A 17909-nucleotide genomic window follows, 5' to 3' on the forward strand; every position below is an offset into this window, starting at 1 on the left:
TGCCAGGAGTTCTTGACAATCCATGTCAAGGGCTGGGCTATGATGCTAGCCAGCTCCTTGAGTACCCTGGGGTGTAGACCATCAAGGCTGGCTGACTTGAAGGTGTCCAGCCTCTCAAGAACATCCATCTTGCCTCAGATGTCTACAGTCCTTAATATTTAGGTAAATGATTATTAAAAAGAAAGTTCAAGATTATACAAAATGTTGCAAAGCCAATAATTGTACCTATTTTGTCTCATCCTGCTGAATGTCCTTATTTATTTATTTTTATTTTTAACAGCCATAAGCTAGGCAGTAGGGCTGTGCAAAGCTTTGGTCCCTGATTCGATTTGGTGGAGATTCAGCCCAATTTGGTGGCTGAATCTCTGAATCTGAATCGAATCAGAGGACCCTTTAATTTCTCCGAATTGAATTGGAATCCTCTGAATCAATTAGGAAAGATTTGGTGATTTGGACATACACACAGCTTTAAGTGTTTTTTCTACATACCTGTAGGTAGCAGGTGGCTCATGAATGCTGCAATGGTAGAGCTCATGGAGTGTCCCACAGGAGCGGGGGGCGGGGTCCCAGTGCGCTCCCTGGGGGACCCAGAAGTTGACTGGAAGTACTTTTGGTCCACTTCTGGATTTGCTGCCAAGCATGTGTGTGTGTGTGTGTGGGGGGGGGGGGGGGGGGAATTAGTTCTTCTAAACTGAAACAGTGGTTTCTTAATTTGTGGGTTTTTAATTGTGACCCACTATTTCAATTTAGGGGCTTCCATCACTGTTACAGAACAGTGACAGTCCACCAGCAGCTCATCTCCCCTCTTTTTATTCCCCAGCAAAACTTGTGACATGGGTGCTTGTGCAACTGTGTCTGTCTTGGGGTAGGGGTGGGGACTATTGTAGGCCTGGCTGCTAATCTACTGTGTTACCAGTTACCAATCAATCATGATTCATTCAGGGACCAACTCAATTCACAGTAGCTAGCTAATGTAACCAGTTAATTAGCATAAATTAACACCTACAAAATCAGAGACTAAGGAGAGGAAATAATCAATTCAGACAATCAACTGCCCCAAGACTGACACAGTCAGTTGCACAAGTACCCATGTCATGAGTTTTGTCTGTCAGCAGCTAGAGGTGCAGGGCCCCAGAACCCAGAACCCCCCTGCACCTATTTCCTTGACAGCTGGCAGGCTTCGTGGCTGCAGCAGGGGCTACCATCCCTGCAGCTTTCACCCTGCTGCGCCTTAACACACACACTGTCACCCATGTCACGAGTTTTGCTTGTCCGCAGCTTGAGGTGCAGTTCCCCCCAAACCTCTGCACCAATCTTATTGAAACTTAGCAGGCTTCATGCTCTCAGCAGAGGCTACCTACCCTGTGAGTTTCATTCAAATCAGACTTAAAACAACAAAGTTACAGATATTTCATTGATTCCCCATTATACCCTGGCTGGATCTCCGAGGTGGCTCCAAAGCTTCGGAGTCACTGTGGCCAGATTGAAGCGGAAACCTGGTCTGGAGCTCCGGATCAGATCCCTGGCATCCAAAGCAGCCAGATCCGAAGCTTGATTGAATAGCTGCCTACTCGCACAGGGCTATTACCCACCTCTGGTTTCAGGGCTATAAAACACAAATAAACCATGAACACTCATGAAACAAAAAGGACTGTATAATTTTCCATTTCTTTATTGATAAAGATTTATATGTCCTGAAAGATCTTTACATGCAAGAGTGTGTTTAGACCTTGCCAACTTGTGGGAAAACCCTCAACCAAGAAAGCTTTCAAAACTTCAGTGTAGCAACTACATTTCAAATCCATTTTTTTATGAAAATGTATTTTCACTCTTTCAGAACCTCTAAAAAGAATTTAAAACCTTTTAAAGTCTTTGTATAATTTTAATCACTTATATATAAATTATCCAATAATGAAAATAAATATATATTAAAAATATCATTACACTTATATTCCAAAATATCTGAAAATAATTAACTTTTATTTTAAATATCCCTTCCCCTCTCTGCTCCAGGATTTACCCTCCATCCTGGGCTCCAATCTACTTTCACTAATTCTCTGCCTTCTCTGCCTCCTGCCAAGTACTTTTCTCTTCTCTCCAAATCCCAGACAGAAAAGAAAGTAGGCAGCAAGGGAAGTCTTTCTGCTGAGTCTGGGGTCACACCTGTCATACAAAAATCCATCTGGTTGTCCAGCCCTGGACAACCGGATCACTGCAAGAGTTTAGAGCATTGCCTTCCCCAGCTGCTGGGAAGGGATTTCTCTTTCTTTACACTCCCTGTGAGCAGAAGCTGCCTCCGAAATTTCTTCATCCCTCACCTAGCCTATGATCCTTTGTACCTCTTCAGTCTTCCCTTACCACCCAGAGCATGCAACCGCCATATCTTCCAAACTAATCCCAGTAACTTGCTCCCCTTTCACCTCTACAATCCCGCATATTACAAAATAGGTAAAAACCTATTTTTAAGTTCTAAGGATAGTATTTTCAGAAATGTCTAGTGGTGGCCTAAACTCTAAAGTTGATGGGATTGTCACGACTGAATTCATCTGAAGAGGTATTCAGATCATTGCTGAGTGCCTTTTAAATAACATTATAAATATATTAGTACCATTCTGAGAGACTGCCTTTCTCCTTGTGTCATATGCTTACAGTAGCATTAAAAAATGTTGCCTGTATCTCTAAAGAAGAACATTTTTCTGTGGAGGATTCCAAGTCTTGTATTCAGTTCCCCTGATCTGAAAAATCTGGAAAAGGAATAATTTTTCCTATGTTTTTATTTAATGGAAATGGGTTGGATGTACAGCTCCTGGTACTGAAAACAAAGCTTTTGCAGCTCTTATAAAATGAGTTCTAGATAAATATCACATTGCATGACATTGAACTAAGCTTTTCTTGCACCACTCAAGTCATATTGTATCATATGACTGCCCTGATCTATCATGTATACAAATTATCACTAGCTTTCCTGAGATATGAACTGAACAACTATATGGCACTGGCTAGCCATTTGGGAAGTATAAGGTCCCCCAGGGATGGAGTTAGAAGCTTAGAAGTAAGTAAAGAGCTAGGGGACCTAGATAGTAACCTAGTGGGGGGAGGCAATAGTGAAAGCCTTAGCAATGTTTTCAAGCAGAAAAAAGTACAATCAATTTATTTGAAATGTTTATATACTAATACAAAAAATATGGGAAATCAACAGAAAGATTTGGTGGTCCTAGTACAATGGAGGAATTATGATGAAATTAGGATTATGGAGATGTAGTGGGAGAGTTTACATGACTGGACAATAGCAGTCCTTCAATATGAGGATGGCAGTCTTCCAGTAAATAGGAAGTCATTTGTGAGTCTGTAGATTACTGGGGAGGCCAATCCAAGATCTGCATGTTCAACTGCAGACATGGCAAATAGTTCCACAAGGAAGGAATAGATCCTGATAATGTTGGGTCACAGCTCTTTCCCTTTGTCTTTCTCATTCATCTGCCTCCTTAGTGAGGCAAGTTTACTCAAAATGATCAATGCCTTCATATGTTACAGTGCCATCGGGAATGATTCTGTACTTGAGCCTTTTAGGTATTGGTGTTAACATTATATTTCTAGGACTTTAAGGTGTCCTTGAACCTTTTCTTTTGTCTGCCTCTAAAGTGATTACTGTAAGTAATTTGGGAGTATAAGACCTGTTTCAGGACCCAGTTGTCAAGTATCCTTATAACCTATCCTGTCCAACAGAACTGGGGCTGTATAAACTTGGCTTCAGTGCTGGTGGTGTTTACTTGATCCAGAACACTGATGTTCATTCTTCTGTCCTTCCAGTTGATATGGAGGATTTTTCAAAGACATTGCTGGTGGCAACCTTCCAAATCTTTTAGGTGTTTCTGATATATCATTCAAATTTCACACTCATACAACAGGGCAGGGATGACAACATCCTGGTAGAAGAAAAGTTTGGTTTGGGTCTCGTTATCATGGTCATCAAACACATGGTATTGGAGATATCCAAAGATAGCATTGGCATATTTTAGTCAGCAATAAATATCATAATCTATGATTACTTTTTGGGAAAGGCTAGGGGAAACCCAGATAGGGGAAATGGTCAACATTATCCAAGGACTGCCCTCAAATTGTAATATGTGGAGGAGCAGCTGGTTGGTTTGTGGTGGATTGGTAAAGTATCTTGGTCTTCAATAAGTTGACACTGAAGCCAACCATGAAATTCTTGCATATCACAGGAGTGTGGTCATGGGTAGATATAGCTTGTTTAGGAAGGATAGGCAGGGGAAAAAGGAGGAAGTGTTCCCTATATATAAAAGAGATAAACATGTATTCTGAGGTGCTGCATGAAGTGAAAGGTAGGCCTGTTGAAAGCCTTTGGATAAAGGTCAGAGGGGAGAGCAGCAGAGGGATGGCACTATGCGCATCTGGTGTATGCCACAAAACAAGGAGAAGGTAGGTGAGGCCTTCTTTACATTGATAGACATTTCCAAATCACAAGACCTAGTTCCAATGGGGGACTTTAATTACAGTGATATCTGGGTCATGCTGGGGAAATGTGTGGGTCAGGAACACTCCTGGTGCTCTGGAAGGGTTCCTGTTGCAGGAGAATGGGCTGCCCCCACCAGAGTGGGGCAAAGCATCCTTCCTGGTATGGATCCCAGGGGGCTGGAATGCATGTATGCACCAACTCCCAAACTATTTTTTAGTGCTAAAAAATTCACCGAATTTCTGGAATGCCTGTCTATGGCCTTAGAGAAGCTAGATGCTTTCAAGTAGGTAGGCAGAGCTGATGTGATGCACCCTAAGGTACTAAAGAAATTATCTGAGATAATGTCAGAGCCATTGGCTATCCTCTTTGACAATTCATGTACATCAGGTGAGGTCCCAGCTGATTGGAAAAGGGCAAATATTTCAAAAAAGGAAGAAGGATCCAAGGCAATACAGACCAGTAAGCCTGACCTCAATACTTGGAAAGCAGGTGTTTAGGGAATCTATTTTTAAGCAAGGTAATCAGGAGCAACCAGCATGGATTCAGCAAGAACAATACATGTCATACCTGAGCAACTTGATTTTCCTTCTATGATAAGGCGACAGGTTCAGTGGATGGGCGGAGAGCTGTGGATGAGATGTATACCCTGAGTTTAGTAAGGCTTCAGACACTTTCCCATTACATTCTCATTAATAAACTAAGGAAATACAGACTAGATGGAAGTACTGTAAAGTGAATATGTAACTTGTTGAAATATCATGTTTAATGAGTACTCATCAATGGCTCAATTTCTAGTTGGGAGGAGGTATGACGTAGGGTTCCCCAAGGGTCTGACCTGATTCTGGTATTGTTTAATATCTTCATTAATGATTTGGATGATAGGATCGAGTGAACACTTAGCAAATTTGCAGATGACACCAAGTTAGGTGAAGTTGCAGACACTCTGGAGAGTAGGACTAGGATCCAGAATGACCTGGATAGACTGGAAAAATGGTCCACAATTGATCAGATGAGATTCAACAAAGACAAGTACAAAGTTCTGCACTTGGGATGGAATAATTGCATGTACAAATACAGAATGGGGAATGATGGGCTAGGCTTCAGTACCGCAGAGAAAAAACCTGGGGGTTTTATTAGACCATAAACTGACTATAAGCCAACAGTGTGTTCTTGCTGCAAAAAAAGCCAAAAGCATACTGGAATGTATTAACAGGACTCTCGTTTGCAAATCAAGGAAGTGATTCTTCTGCTCTGTTTGCCATTGGTGAGGCCTTATCTGGAGTACTGTGTCCAGTTGTGGATTCCACACTTCAGGAACAATGTAGACAGATGGGAAAGAGTCCTGCAGAGGGTGACAATAATGATTAGAGTTCTTGAAGACAGTTTATGGGGAAAACCTGAAAGAACTAGGATTGTATAGCGTGAAGAAGAGATGGGAAAAGGGGAACTGGGATTTGATAACAGTCTTCAAATATCTGAGGGGTGATTATAAAGAGGATAGGGAGAGACCCTTCTTATGACTGTTGGGGACAGAACAAGAGCTATGGCCTCTATCTGCAACAGAGGACATTTTTGTTGGATTATATGGAAGAACTTTCTGACTATGCGAATGGGCAAGCATTGGAACAGACCACTAGAGAAGTTGTGGAATTTCCATCCCTGGAAATTTTCAAGAGCAGAGAGACAAGAGTTAGAGAGAGATTTGTCTGGGATGGTTTTGTCAGGTAGAATCCTACCTTGAACAGCAGGCAGGACTAAATAATCTCATGAGGTTCCTTCCAGTCCTGCTTTCTTATGGTCCTATAAGAAACGATACGGCAAAGCGTTCAGCAGGAAGTATACAAGGACAGGAATGTAGGTTGTAGCCGTGTTGGTCTAAGGACATAGGCAGACAAGGTTCCTTGGGTGAATTTGATATCTTTTATTAGACCAAACCAAATAGTTGGAGAATAGTTATTAAGCAAGCTTTCGAGTTCAAAAACCCTTCGTCTGGCTAAGGAAGTTTCAGCAGTTGGTGTGCACTCTTCCTGGAAGTATTTTATGAATCTTACACTCCAGGATTAGGTGTCAGCTGAGAGGGAGATTCATGGTTCCTAGTTTTGGATTTAGGTGTCTTGACTGAATTTAGTTAGGTGAAACTTAGACATCAAAGTCTTTGTGGGTCTAGTCTTTAGGACTTGATTCTGCAGACTCCTAGCCTTACTATCATGAGTATTGTTAATTGGATGTAATAAAATTAAACATGTGCATAACAATTTTTAGGATCAAGACCCAATTCGGAAGGATTTAAAACAAACAAACAAAACCCCAATGAGAGTGCCTTAATTTTATATTTCCCTTAGTTTGAAACCACTTGTGTGAAGTGAACCACTTGTAATGGTTTTTAATGCTTAGAACATTGTAGTAATGCAATAATTCATTTGTGTTTGATTGAGAAACAACCAAAAGAAATGTTATTGAAACTGCATTCTTGTATACTTGTTTTACAGAAAAGAACAGGCTCTTATGTGAGGTTTCATGGTGGCCTTTGTAAAAACTTCTGCAGAGAGCCGATACAAAAGTATGAAAGACAAAGAACTGCAGGGCACCCACCATGAACATCTATTTATGACTGGTTTTAACTATTGATAACGGGCCAGTGCCTGCCTTTATTCCCACTGGTCAGATAGAGGAGTATCTAAAGATCCTACATTTTTTAAAATGAATTCATCCAGTATACATGCACACCATTATGTTCCAAATTGCAAATATTTAACTTATCTCTTATAAAAAACTTATTGTTTAAAATCTTTATTTTATTTTAACTCCTTTTTCGCTTTTGTCGCCAAACTCTCACACACAAAATAACATTGCTGTAACTGAAAGAAGTCAGTGTGAAGGTGCACTGGACATATATGTTTTAAATAGTACTAAGGGTATTACAAAAATTTTCAAGGCCATTTTTCATAGTATAAGCTATTTCTGCCATAGCAGAATTACTCCATTGCAACAGGGTATTTATGGCTTCAAGAAATTAGGATAGTACAAAGCATTTTATTTTATGAAGTGGAAAAGATTTTGAATAATATTTGGGAGACTTATATAGTACTGCTCAGAAAGGCCAAACTTGATTGGAAATGGTTAACAAAAGCTTTAGCTGGTTTCCTCTTGTAACAAGTAACTTTAATATCTGCTGCAGCTGCTCAGCTTTTCAGCATGTCTCTTTTGCCTGATGTGTCCTTTAAGAGGCAATGGCACATATAGCTTCACACATTGGGTTGCTCTACCTTTGTGCAGCAGTTCTTTACTCTGTAAAATGTTCTTCTCAGTACACAAAAGCAGCTGCTGAAGAAACAGCTTCAGACTGAGAGTGCGAGAACCGACGGCAGCACCGCTAAGCAACCTCCAGTGGAGACAGAGAAGAGAGACGGATAAGTGCACAGACGCCCACAGGAGTTTCTGTAAGAGACAAAATTATCAGCTTGGCTCACCTCAGCTTTATTTCCTATTTCCAGACCCCCAGGTGAGATTGGAAAAAAGCCATAGAGCCAATTTGGCTGTAGAAAGATGGACCTGTATTTTGCTTAACTTTTAGAGAATTCCCCTTGAGTTTTGAAATAGGGTATTTTACAAAGATGGTGCCAGCAGCCCTTTTTTCCTTTGTCTTACTGAACTTTTTTTTTTTCAGTAGTGACTAAAATATACCCTAAGGAAAAAGTCCTGTACCTATCTGAAGTTTTATTGGAAAATGTAGTTCATTCATTAAAAATTCCACAGTGCATAGACTTCAGAAATGTCTATAGCTGACTAGGTTCCTCATGCATCAAACAGCCTCCTGAAAATCGTGGCAGAAAGCCAAACATGCAAAAAAACTGATGCTTGCTACTTAGTTTTTGGGCTTGTATTTAAATATGTTTCATTCTAATAATTTGTAATAGGAGAGTTACCCTGAAAGACCCCCAAAAGCTCCGCATAAAACATGCAGAGCTATTTCTCTCTATACTCAAGCTTTATTTCAGGGGGGTTTTTTGGGTTTTGTTTTTTGGTTTTTTTTCACTGCTCTTGCTATGCAGCGATCTGTAAAGGGAACCTACTCTGATACAGTTTGAAAAGTGCATTTTGTACTTGGCTCTCCCTTTGATCGAATTAATCTGGGCTTTTTTGTAGTTCTAAATGAGGCCTATGGGCTGACAATGTAGCTGTTTAAAGGGGATTTTAGGGGATAATAGCCAATGCAAATAGTGCCATGAGAATGGCAACTTGCTTTTTCACTTTCAATCACATAATAACAGCAAAGAAAGCTTTTAAAATGAATTGAAATTTTGTGGCATGCCATCTGGGATTATTTGGGGAAACAGTTCTGAATACTGTGGTTGTGCAGAAGAATGGTACTATGGACCACTCTTAAGCTGACATGTTTCAGATGGCAACCTTATGCTAACTGCTGCAAAGTTGGCTAGCATTTTTTTATTATTTTCTTTCTCTTGGATTATCTGCAAAAAATTCTCTTTGCTGGTATTTGGGCCTGAAAAACTTTTCTATTGTTAAAGAATTCAATTCAAACCCCTTGCAGCTGCTGATCCCTTTATTGTTCCAATCGTTATGTATACGCGTCTCAGATGAATGTAGCCAAGCCTTTTAGTGCCTTAATAGGTGTCTGTGTAAAGGTCATTTATTCTGCAGTACTTGTTTTAACAAAAGTTTATACACAAACAACAACTACAGCTAAAACATTCACATTAATCAATGCTCCTTGCAGTGTAAAATGCAAAAAAGGGGGAAAAAAGGTAAAAGAAAACCCTAACTAGAAGAATGTCAAAAGCATGAGAATATTTTCTGTGTAATACTATGAAAAAGCAAATCTATTAGGCACCACCATCATCAAAAGCTGTATGAAGAAAATATTTTAAAGCTGTTTCTAACTAGGACAAGTGATTCCACCTTTTTAAATAGAGGTGCATTTTAGATGAGACTGTTGAGAAGTTTAATACATAAGAACAAATGGAAACTAGAAAATAGTGATTTCTCTGGGACCCCCAATTATCGCAGCTAGGCTGTGTTCTAGAAAGCACCTTGACCTCTTGGGTGACATGTGTGCCTTCTCTTTCCTTCTCCCTCTCTCTTTGCAGTAGCTCCAACTGATTAGCTTTTACAAACATTCTTGAAGAAAATAGAGTGTATGCAAGTCAGATACATGAGATACGAAGCTTTGAGTGACCCATCTAGTGAGCTAGCTCTACTTCTTAAAAGGAATTATAAAATATACAGCTGGCCCCTACAGACCTAAGTCAAGTATATGAAGAATTGAAAAGTGGGTAAAATGATGAAGAAAACTATAAGCCAAATCTGAATTGTGGTTCCGGCAGTGAAACTGCAGAGCAGCTCTGCTGACTTCAGAGGATTTTCTTCTATTTATATGCATGTAACCTGAGATCAGAATTTGACATTCTAATTACAGATTCTAGGTCAGTAGAAAATAAGTCCAGAGTAGCCAAATGCCAGCTCTCAGTGATGTGAGGAATGGGACTTGTCAGGAATAGTGAATGTAATGTGTGAGCTATAATGAAAGAACATGGGGAGGGGACCAGGGGGGCCCCCAGCTACTTACTCAATCTCTAATAGAAGAGCAAATGCAGGCAGAAAAGGCTGTGCTCATTTTCAGCTTAAAATTTCTGGCATTCTTTCTTGTAACTGTTCCTTCTTCCACCCCTAATTGCTACCTGAATTATAAATGTATCATAATGAAGCTATTACCACTAGGGGCATTTCAACACATGAACTCTCACATCCCAGGTTAAGCAATATACATAGATCACAACTGCCTTGTATACAAAGCCCAGCAATTGTTTCAGCAAAGGTCTGAGAAAATTAATGTGCATTCCTTTGTGCCATAATGATCAACAGGCGTTGGCTCTGTTAGACTGGAGATGATCTTTTAGTTGAGGATTACATGGAGACTGTCCATATACTGAGATTGCCAACGTGAGCAATTCAGGTGATCTAAAATGTTAGTTGTTAACTGTCAGCGAAGGGACAAGCAACACCTCTGCCATACTCTGTGGATGCATCTCATCCTCTCCTTCTCCACCTGTCACAACTGTTTCTTTTGGAACCTGATATACCTTTTTCAGACACATGGATTTAGCACAGACTAGTCTAAAAACTAGTTCCTGCTCCTGCTGAAATCAGTGGTACAAGTCATACTTTTTTTAGCAAACCCTGTATGAATGATCCTATGAACCATTTCCCTTTATGTAACACTTCCCAGAATCTCTATTCTATATACAACCTGGGACACCTAGTATCGAAGTGATACTCCAGCCTGTGGCAATATGTGCTTAAAGACCACAAAACAAGCTGATTTATTATTATAAAATCAGTCTTGGTGTACAGTTGTGCCTAGAGGGGCCATGTTAGGGGCCATGCTCTTCTACTGTGCTACATTTCATGTCTGGTACCATGGACTGTGATTCAAGTTAATTTGGCTTTTAGCCAACTCTCTTGGAGTTGAACTGACCTCCATAAGAGCTGCTCTAACTTACATTAGCTACACTAATATTATACATAAGGACTATTCCATTGGCAAGGGATCAGCAGTGGGGAATAAACAATAACCCTTCTGACTTGTTTCATCTTTTCTCTGCCCCTTACTGTTCCAACCTTCTTGTTTTTTGGGGTAAGAGGTTGGAGAAAGCAAGTGGAACATCTGGCAGTACCCACAATGATGAGTAACTCAGTTCAAAAGATTCCTCAGCAGTTCACATAGGGTCACTTTAAAGTCATTTTATCATGCTTTGAAGATGCAAAGTGACCTTACCGGGGCTGAGAATTTGGCCCGTTTCCTTTGTTATAGGCAAAAGAGAGAGAGGCAAAATTCACTACATTCTCTTTTCTGTAGTAGAGAGCAGTGCTAGTTAAGCTTGATGTTGAGCCTGAATCTCAACATGAGACCTTTACTGCAGGAGGTGACTAATTAGCTGAATGTTGCACATCTACATGTGCAGGCCTATTAGGACTAAACCAATAATCTCTGAAGCAGGGTATTACTTGTAAATACAAGTACTATTCTGCTGTGAAGTTTTGTACTCTGCAGCAGCATACATGTAGATGCTGCCCCAGCTGGCTGGAGCACAAAGGTGCTTCAGTGTGGGGGCTGCCAGCTGGGGCCTGCTGCCAGCTGGGGCTGCTCCAACGTGGCTCAATGTGCTGCAGACTCAGGCGCACATTCAAAAGTTGCACCCAGAAGCAATAAACTTTGGAACTTATTGCATGTGCAGGCACACCCAGCAAATATCAGCCAGAAGGCCTGTCAGACGTGATACTATCTTTAAAATGGGAGGGCTAAAAGTATTTGAATGTCGTGGTTGTGTGCACAAAATGACTGATTACAAGCACCTTCACAAGTTTGCACAAGAGGTTGCCCACAAGGTGTCCTCTAATGGCATATGCACTTCTAAGTCTAGGGACAAACCATAGACCACCTGCTGAAGGTACAGCAATCAGGTCTTCAGTATACCAGCCAAGGTGGTGGGACAAGTTTCTCCTTGGTTAAGAGTTTTGCCTAAACTTTCATTTATGTCTCATTTGCTTTTATGAACTCTTTCTCTGTAAGTTATGCTGTTTTCAATGCCAAAAGAATAGCAGCAACACTCTTTAAGAGACTTAGTGAGGCAATCACCAATTAGATGTAGCAGAAGATGCCACAAGATGATGCTGTAAAGTAGTGGTTACCACTACTTTGAAGCTCACAGGTAACACATTGCCTGAGAAACTCTTGACATTGCTTATGGCCATGAGAAATTAAAAAGTAAAAACAGAGAGCACTGGAACTACAGCCCAGGTTGAGCAGAGAGCTAAATCTGATATTGATGCATCAAATTGCTTGTTCAGTATTGTTGCCTCCAGGCAAATGAAGGTTGTGAGCCACTGCTATTACTGCAGACTTACAAAGTTGTTATGACAGTTTAGCTCAAAATGTATACACTCTTACTAGGCAACTGGTAAAGAAAAAGCAGCACATTATGTTACTTGCCCATAAACATACACCGTTTATACCTTCCCTCCCCCCCCCGGTGCGTGAATGGAATTCTGCAGATATAACAGGTTAACGTCAGTGCTCGTGTGAGTTTTATTGTTCATCAGTATCATTTGCATCTGGTCATTGTTCATGCTGAATATATCAAGATACAGAAATTTAAAATGAAGAATGAAACTACCAGGTGAATAGTAATTACTTTATTTTCCTGAATTTCAGTGACTGAATTTACTGCATTGAACATTCACTGCCAATGGAGAGGTTGTATAATGCCTGAAATCATAAGATAGCTATACTATTTAAAAAAAAACTGGGTTCAGTGTCAGAGCTGAAATTAGAGCACAGAAGTTCTTTTCTCCCAAATTATTCTAAGCACACACTTCTCTGTACTTCTGAACTAAAGCTTGAGATGTATGTAGAGGAAAATAAAAGTTTAAATGCTCCTACCTACATGCATCATCCTGAAGCCAATCAATTACATTTAGATTAAGTGGGGATGCAAACACAGGAATATTTTTTTCCTCTCTGGTTGTTACTCATCAGTGAAGCTGCTATACAGCCAGTATTGTACCCCGGAAGCTAGAAAATTTCTACTGTTCTATCTAACTTGTTCCCTAGGAAGCAATAATTGTTCAGGTTAATAGACTGGCAGCTTCACTAGACCTGACTCACCCTGCGAAGCTAAGCTATCCTGCCTCACCATAAGCAGAACTCTGTCTGGGACCTTTTTTGGCACAGAAGAAGGGGTATGATTGATACCTTTATGAATAACATAGCTAATCTGGAAGATCAAAATGGCACAGGATATGTAAGGCACATTGTTATATTAGGGAAACTTTTTAAAAAACAGTTCTATCCTGCTTGCCCTTATTTGGAGTTAGTCCTCTTCACTCAGAGCAGAAAGATTTTGCTGAAGGATATCTTTTCATGTATGTACAAATAGGATTTTTGTGTCTTTTTCCTTGGGGACATCTCTAAAAACTGGTGACATCAGTTTAGGTTGCACAGCACTGGCATTTTTTACATGTTGCTGACTTATTTCAAGTTAGACAATTCTTGACCAGCATTGGCAGTTCTAGTAATTGCTATCTGTGATTTAACTAATGTAACAACATACAGGTGACAATGGCCATTCACAGGGGACATATTCTTGAGATCCCTGTGAATGGCAAAATCCACGAATACGGCACTGCGTTCATGAACATCATGAATGCAGTGCCCCTGGCAGCTGGGGGGGGGGGGGAGGGGGCACAGCTGTGCTAGCAATGGCGGGAGCCTGGCTGTGGCAGTGGAAGCCAGGTGGTGGCAAGCGCAGAGCTCCTGAGGAGCTCCTGTAAGTGTATTTAAGATGTGGGTTCAGCATTCGTGAATATTTGAAACCGTGAATACCAAACCCGCAAATAGCGAGGATTTCCTGTATCACAAATATATTGTATCCATCTTTTGATCTTCTAATTGAGATGCGATTTTCATAAGCAGCCAGATGTTGTTTCTTGTTTTATGTTCATAGAAGACTTTGGTTCATAAGAAGCCAATCAAATCACTAAATAGTTTTGGGGTATCTAAAAACAAGCAGGTTTTACAGTGCACCTACAGCCAATTACTTATTTTTATGAAACCTATTTACATTATCCCCTTTTTATGTCATGAATCTATGTCAGAATATTTACACAAAGATTATATTTTATCTTTTGTCTCTTTCATGACTGCTTTTCCCTCTACATTCATTAGTATTAATTTCTAAAATTGTCATGAATTTAAATTAAGTAGTTGTATCAAATTAAATTTCTAATTCAACAGATGTGAGTGTAATATACATCTTTATTACTGTCCCCAGGCATTACCTACTGTGTGCTTATTTCCAACCATGAAAATCAGAATCAGCCATGGGTGGCTGCATAACAGACTGAATAATATTAAACATTTATTTTATATTTTGAAGTACTTGTTCAAAGGTAAATGTAGGAGAGCTCAGTAATTCAGAACTGACTTGGGTCACAAAGATTCATCATCTGAACAAAAGCTTTAAAAAAAGCCAGGTTAAAAATGCAGATAAATATTCAGAGAGACAGAAGTCTAGTGATCTGTGATACATTTTTAATTTCTGTGCTACTAATTTTTAAGAACATTACATTCTTCTGAGAGTACTGAAGCTGGTAATTACAACACATAAAAATAGCTAAATAACCAGATAAACTAGAATTATTTTGTCACACACAAATCAATTAGTTTAGTTCAGTATGATCTATGTATATTGCCCCTAACATAATACTTTCCTTACTTAAAAAAATGCAGAAGAATTATATGTTTAAAACAATGTCTGTAAAGCAGGGCTGTCCAGCTTCTAAGCAGCAGGAAGCCATATGATGAATGGACCACACCAGTGGGGGCTACATGCACTAGAGGTCATACATGTGTAAGCCACAGCCCCTGAGCTCTACTTCCACTCTCCCCACTTTGGTGCACTGTGTGCACAGGTGGCTGCCACCTCAGCTCTCCTGCTGCCCTGCACAATGGGCTTCCCTGGCACCATAGGCTGCACTGCTGTGCCCCCTGGGGCAGAAGCAGAAAGCGAAAGTTTTAAAATTTCTATTACACAGGTGGCTGGAAGGCTCAACTGGAATCAGGCAAAACCCTGTGGATGCACATGCTTCATAAATCTGTAACAATATGTGGCCTGAAGAACTTAAGACCCTGCTACAAATGGCAAGATTCTTTGCTTGTCCTACCATGTTAGCCAGCTAATATTTGTCCCTTGGCTACTTATTTTCCTTTTAGAATTGTTCATGTATAAGTAGCTATCTGAGTTATGGGAGGAATAGCACTGCATAGCCAAATCCATCTGCCCATAGGCAGTGAGTATATACTGACGGCTTTTATTTATTTATTTATTTTAAACAGGACATAGAGTTTGTGAACTCTGTCCTGAGTATGAGGGATGTAGAAATTCTGTTGGCTGGAGCTAGGGTAGGGGTGGGCAAAATATGGCCTATGGCAGGGATGGGCAAAATGCGGCCCGTGGGCTGGATGCACATTCTATCCAGTCCACGGGGGCCCTAAAAAATTTAGAAAATTAATATTTATCTTCCCCTGGCTGCCTGTCATGTGGCCTTTGAAGAGTTGCCAAAACTCAGTAAGCGGCCCTCCGCCTAAAGTAATTGCCCGCCTCTGGCCTATGGGCTGGATCTGGCCCACCACGCAATTGTATCCAGCTCATGGGCACCTATCAATTAATTATACCCCACTCAGCCCGAGTGCCTCACTCCCACCCTCATGCATGGGAAGGTCGTGGTCTGGCCAGCATGCACAGCTTCCAAGTAGGGCTGCTGCTGCCACTGCTGCAACTACCAGGAGAGCTGCTCAGCTTCCCTGGCCTCCAGTGGCTCCTCCTTGTGTCCCTGCTGCAGCAGGTAGGGAAGTGGTGGCAGTGGGGGGGAGCTGCAGCTGGGTGGGAGCATGGAGCATGATGCTGGGGCTGCAGAGAGCATGGAGCCTGTGTTCAGGGGGGACAGTGAGGGCAGGGAGCCTGGGCAGGCAGGGTGTGGGTGTGAGTGTGTGGGATGTGAGGGAGGGTGGGCGGGTGTGGGGACCCCCCACATTGCCCCTCCCCCATGGTGCACAGCCCTTGCTGCTGGTGGCAGCAGCAGGAGGTAGGCCCTCAGGGTGCTTATGGGCTGTGCAGGTGCAGCTGCTTGGCAGTGCCCAGCTCCAGATATTTCTGGGAGCTACACATGGTGACAAGGAGTGGAGCCAGGCTGGCCCACCTCTATCACACGGGGCTCACATGCAGCTCTTGGCCCTGCACGATGGAACTGGTTGCCTTCCCCACTCCCTGCCACCGCATGTAGCTCCTGAGACACTCCTGGAAGTGGCCGGGAGCCCCATCCCCCTGCTTCCCTGTGGAGTCCTGTGAGCTGCGCGTGGTGGCAGGGAGTAGGGAAGGCAGCCTACTGCATTGTGCGGAGCTTCCCTCTGGTTGTGTACAAGTTTCAGGAGCTGCATGTGCAGCTTCCGGAACTGGCTGGAGCTGTGCACTGCTGGGTGAATGCACCTGCGCAGTTCACGAGTGCCCTGAGGGCCCACCGCCTGTTGCTGCCACCGCTGGTGGCATGTGGGGGGAGGGAGTGTGTAGGCTGGTCCCCACTCCCCCCACCCTCCCTTACACCCCAAAAACCCACACCCTGCCCTCAATGATCTTATAAGGTCCCTTTCAACCCCTAACATCTATGAATCTATGAACATACCCTACACCCTGCCAGCACCCCCCCATCATACACCCCCCAGACACTATACAAGACTTTATTTTTGAGCTATTATGCAATTACTTCTATATACACTACGCAAACACAAAAAAAATTAGGACAATTAAAAAAAAATTAAAATACATTATTGTGGATATTTGACTGATTATATGATTTGGTTTTTTTCTGGTTCCAAGATGACAGCCCCCTCCCCGACAAAAGAAGTACTTCTGGGGGCAAGGGGATGGACTTCCAGTAGAAAAATTCAGGGGTTAGAGGTGGTATTTCTGGTCCCAAGATAGTGATCGGGGGCAGGACACCTGTCAAGGGAGGGGGCTACCCTTGTGGCCATGGGAGACTGGTGCCACCTTAGTCGGGGGGGCATGTGCCCCCCACAGCAACCAGTCAGTGACTGGGCACTCCTTCCTACCTCCCCTGCCATTTGCCTAAGTGGTGAGTACAGCCAGTCAGGTGGTGCACTGGTGCTCTCAGGGGATCCATGTGCGCCCCCATGTACGCCCTATGCATTGTCATTGCTTGTGGCCTTCAACAACTCAGCAAAACTCATTAAGCAGCCTGCCAGCTGAAATAATTGCCCACCCCTGAGCTAGGGTTAAGAACAGAGAAGCCATGGCCATTTGTGGAAAGAAAGCTTGGCTTAAAATTTATAGTTAGTTTTTCTGAATTATGAATGAAGCTTAGCCCCCAAGAAAGGATTAAATTTGGACTAAATATAGTCTGGCTAGTCACCACCACATGAGGGAATAAAGGCCACACATGAGCCAGAAGAGGCTGAAGGAGGATTTCCCTAGCAGAGTAGAGATGTAAGGAGCCCTGTGCTGCTCCCTCTAGCAAGCTATGGCATGGGGAGTGGTATGGGAAAAAGTGGATCCGAGGGTTGATTGTTGTGGGAAAGGCCATACTTATAACATTATGAGGGTTCTGGGGTACAAAAACAGCTAAGAGGTAGCCATGGAAGAGCTATGCTATAATTCATACCAGAGTTAATGTAATTCCTTGCAACAGCCCATAATCTGGAGTGCACAATATGGGCTAAAGAACTTCTGGCTCCCTTTCTTTTTGTGTGGCACCTTACAGCTCCTAAAACATGAAATAGCGCTCCTGTTTGGAAAAGTGTGGAATCTTCCTCTTTAGAGCTGTAGACCTCAAGATT

At 41.9% G+C, this 17909-nt stretch overlaps 1 long non-coding RNA gene across 1 annotated transcript in view; it reads left to right on the forward strand.

The window, feature by feature from the left end:
* Window positions 1-7653: 7653 nt before the first annotated feature.
* The window catches only part of LOC132249813 (uncharacterized), a 39337-nt gene continuing 29081 nt past the window's right edge, over window positions 7654-17909 (forward strand). Inside the window, exon 1 of the long non-coding RNA XR_009461314.1 lies at window positions 7654-7982. This is a non-coding gene — a long non-coding RNA (uncharacterized LOC132249813). The remainder of the gene's footprint in view (window positions 7983-17909) is intronic.

The sequence above is a fragment of the Alligator mississippiensis genome, chromosome 4 (genome assembly GCF_030867095.1).
Source record: "Alligator mississippiensis isolate rAllMis1 chromosome 4, rAllMis1, whole genome shotgun sequence".
NCBI lineage: Eukaryota > Metazoa > Chordata > Crocodylia > Alligatoridae > Alligator > Alligator mississippiensis.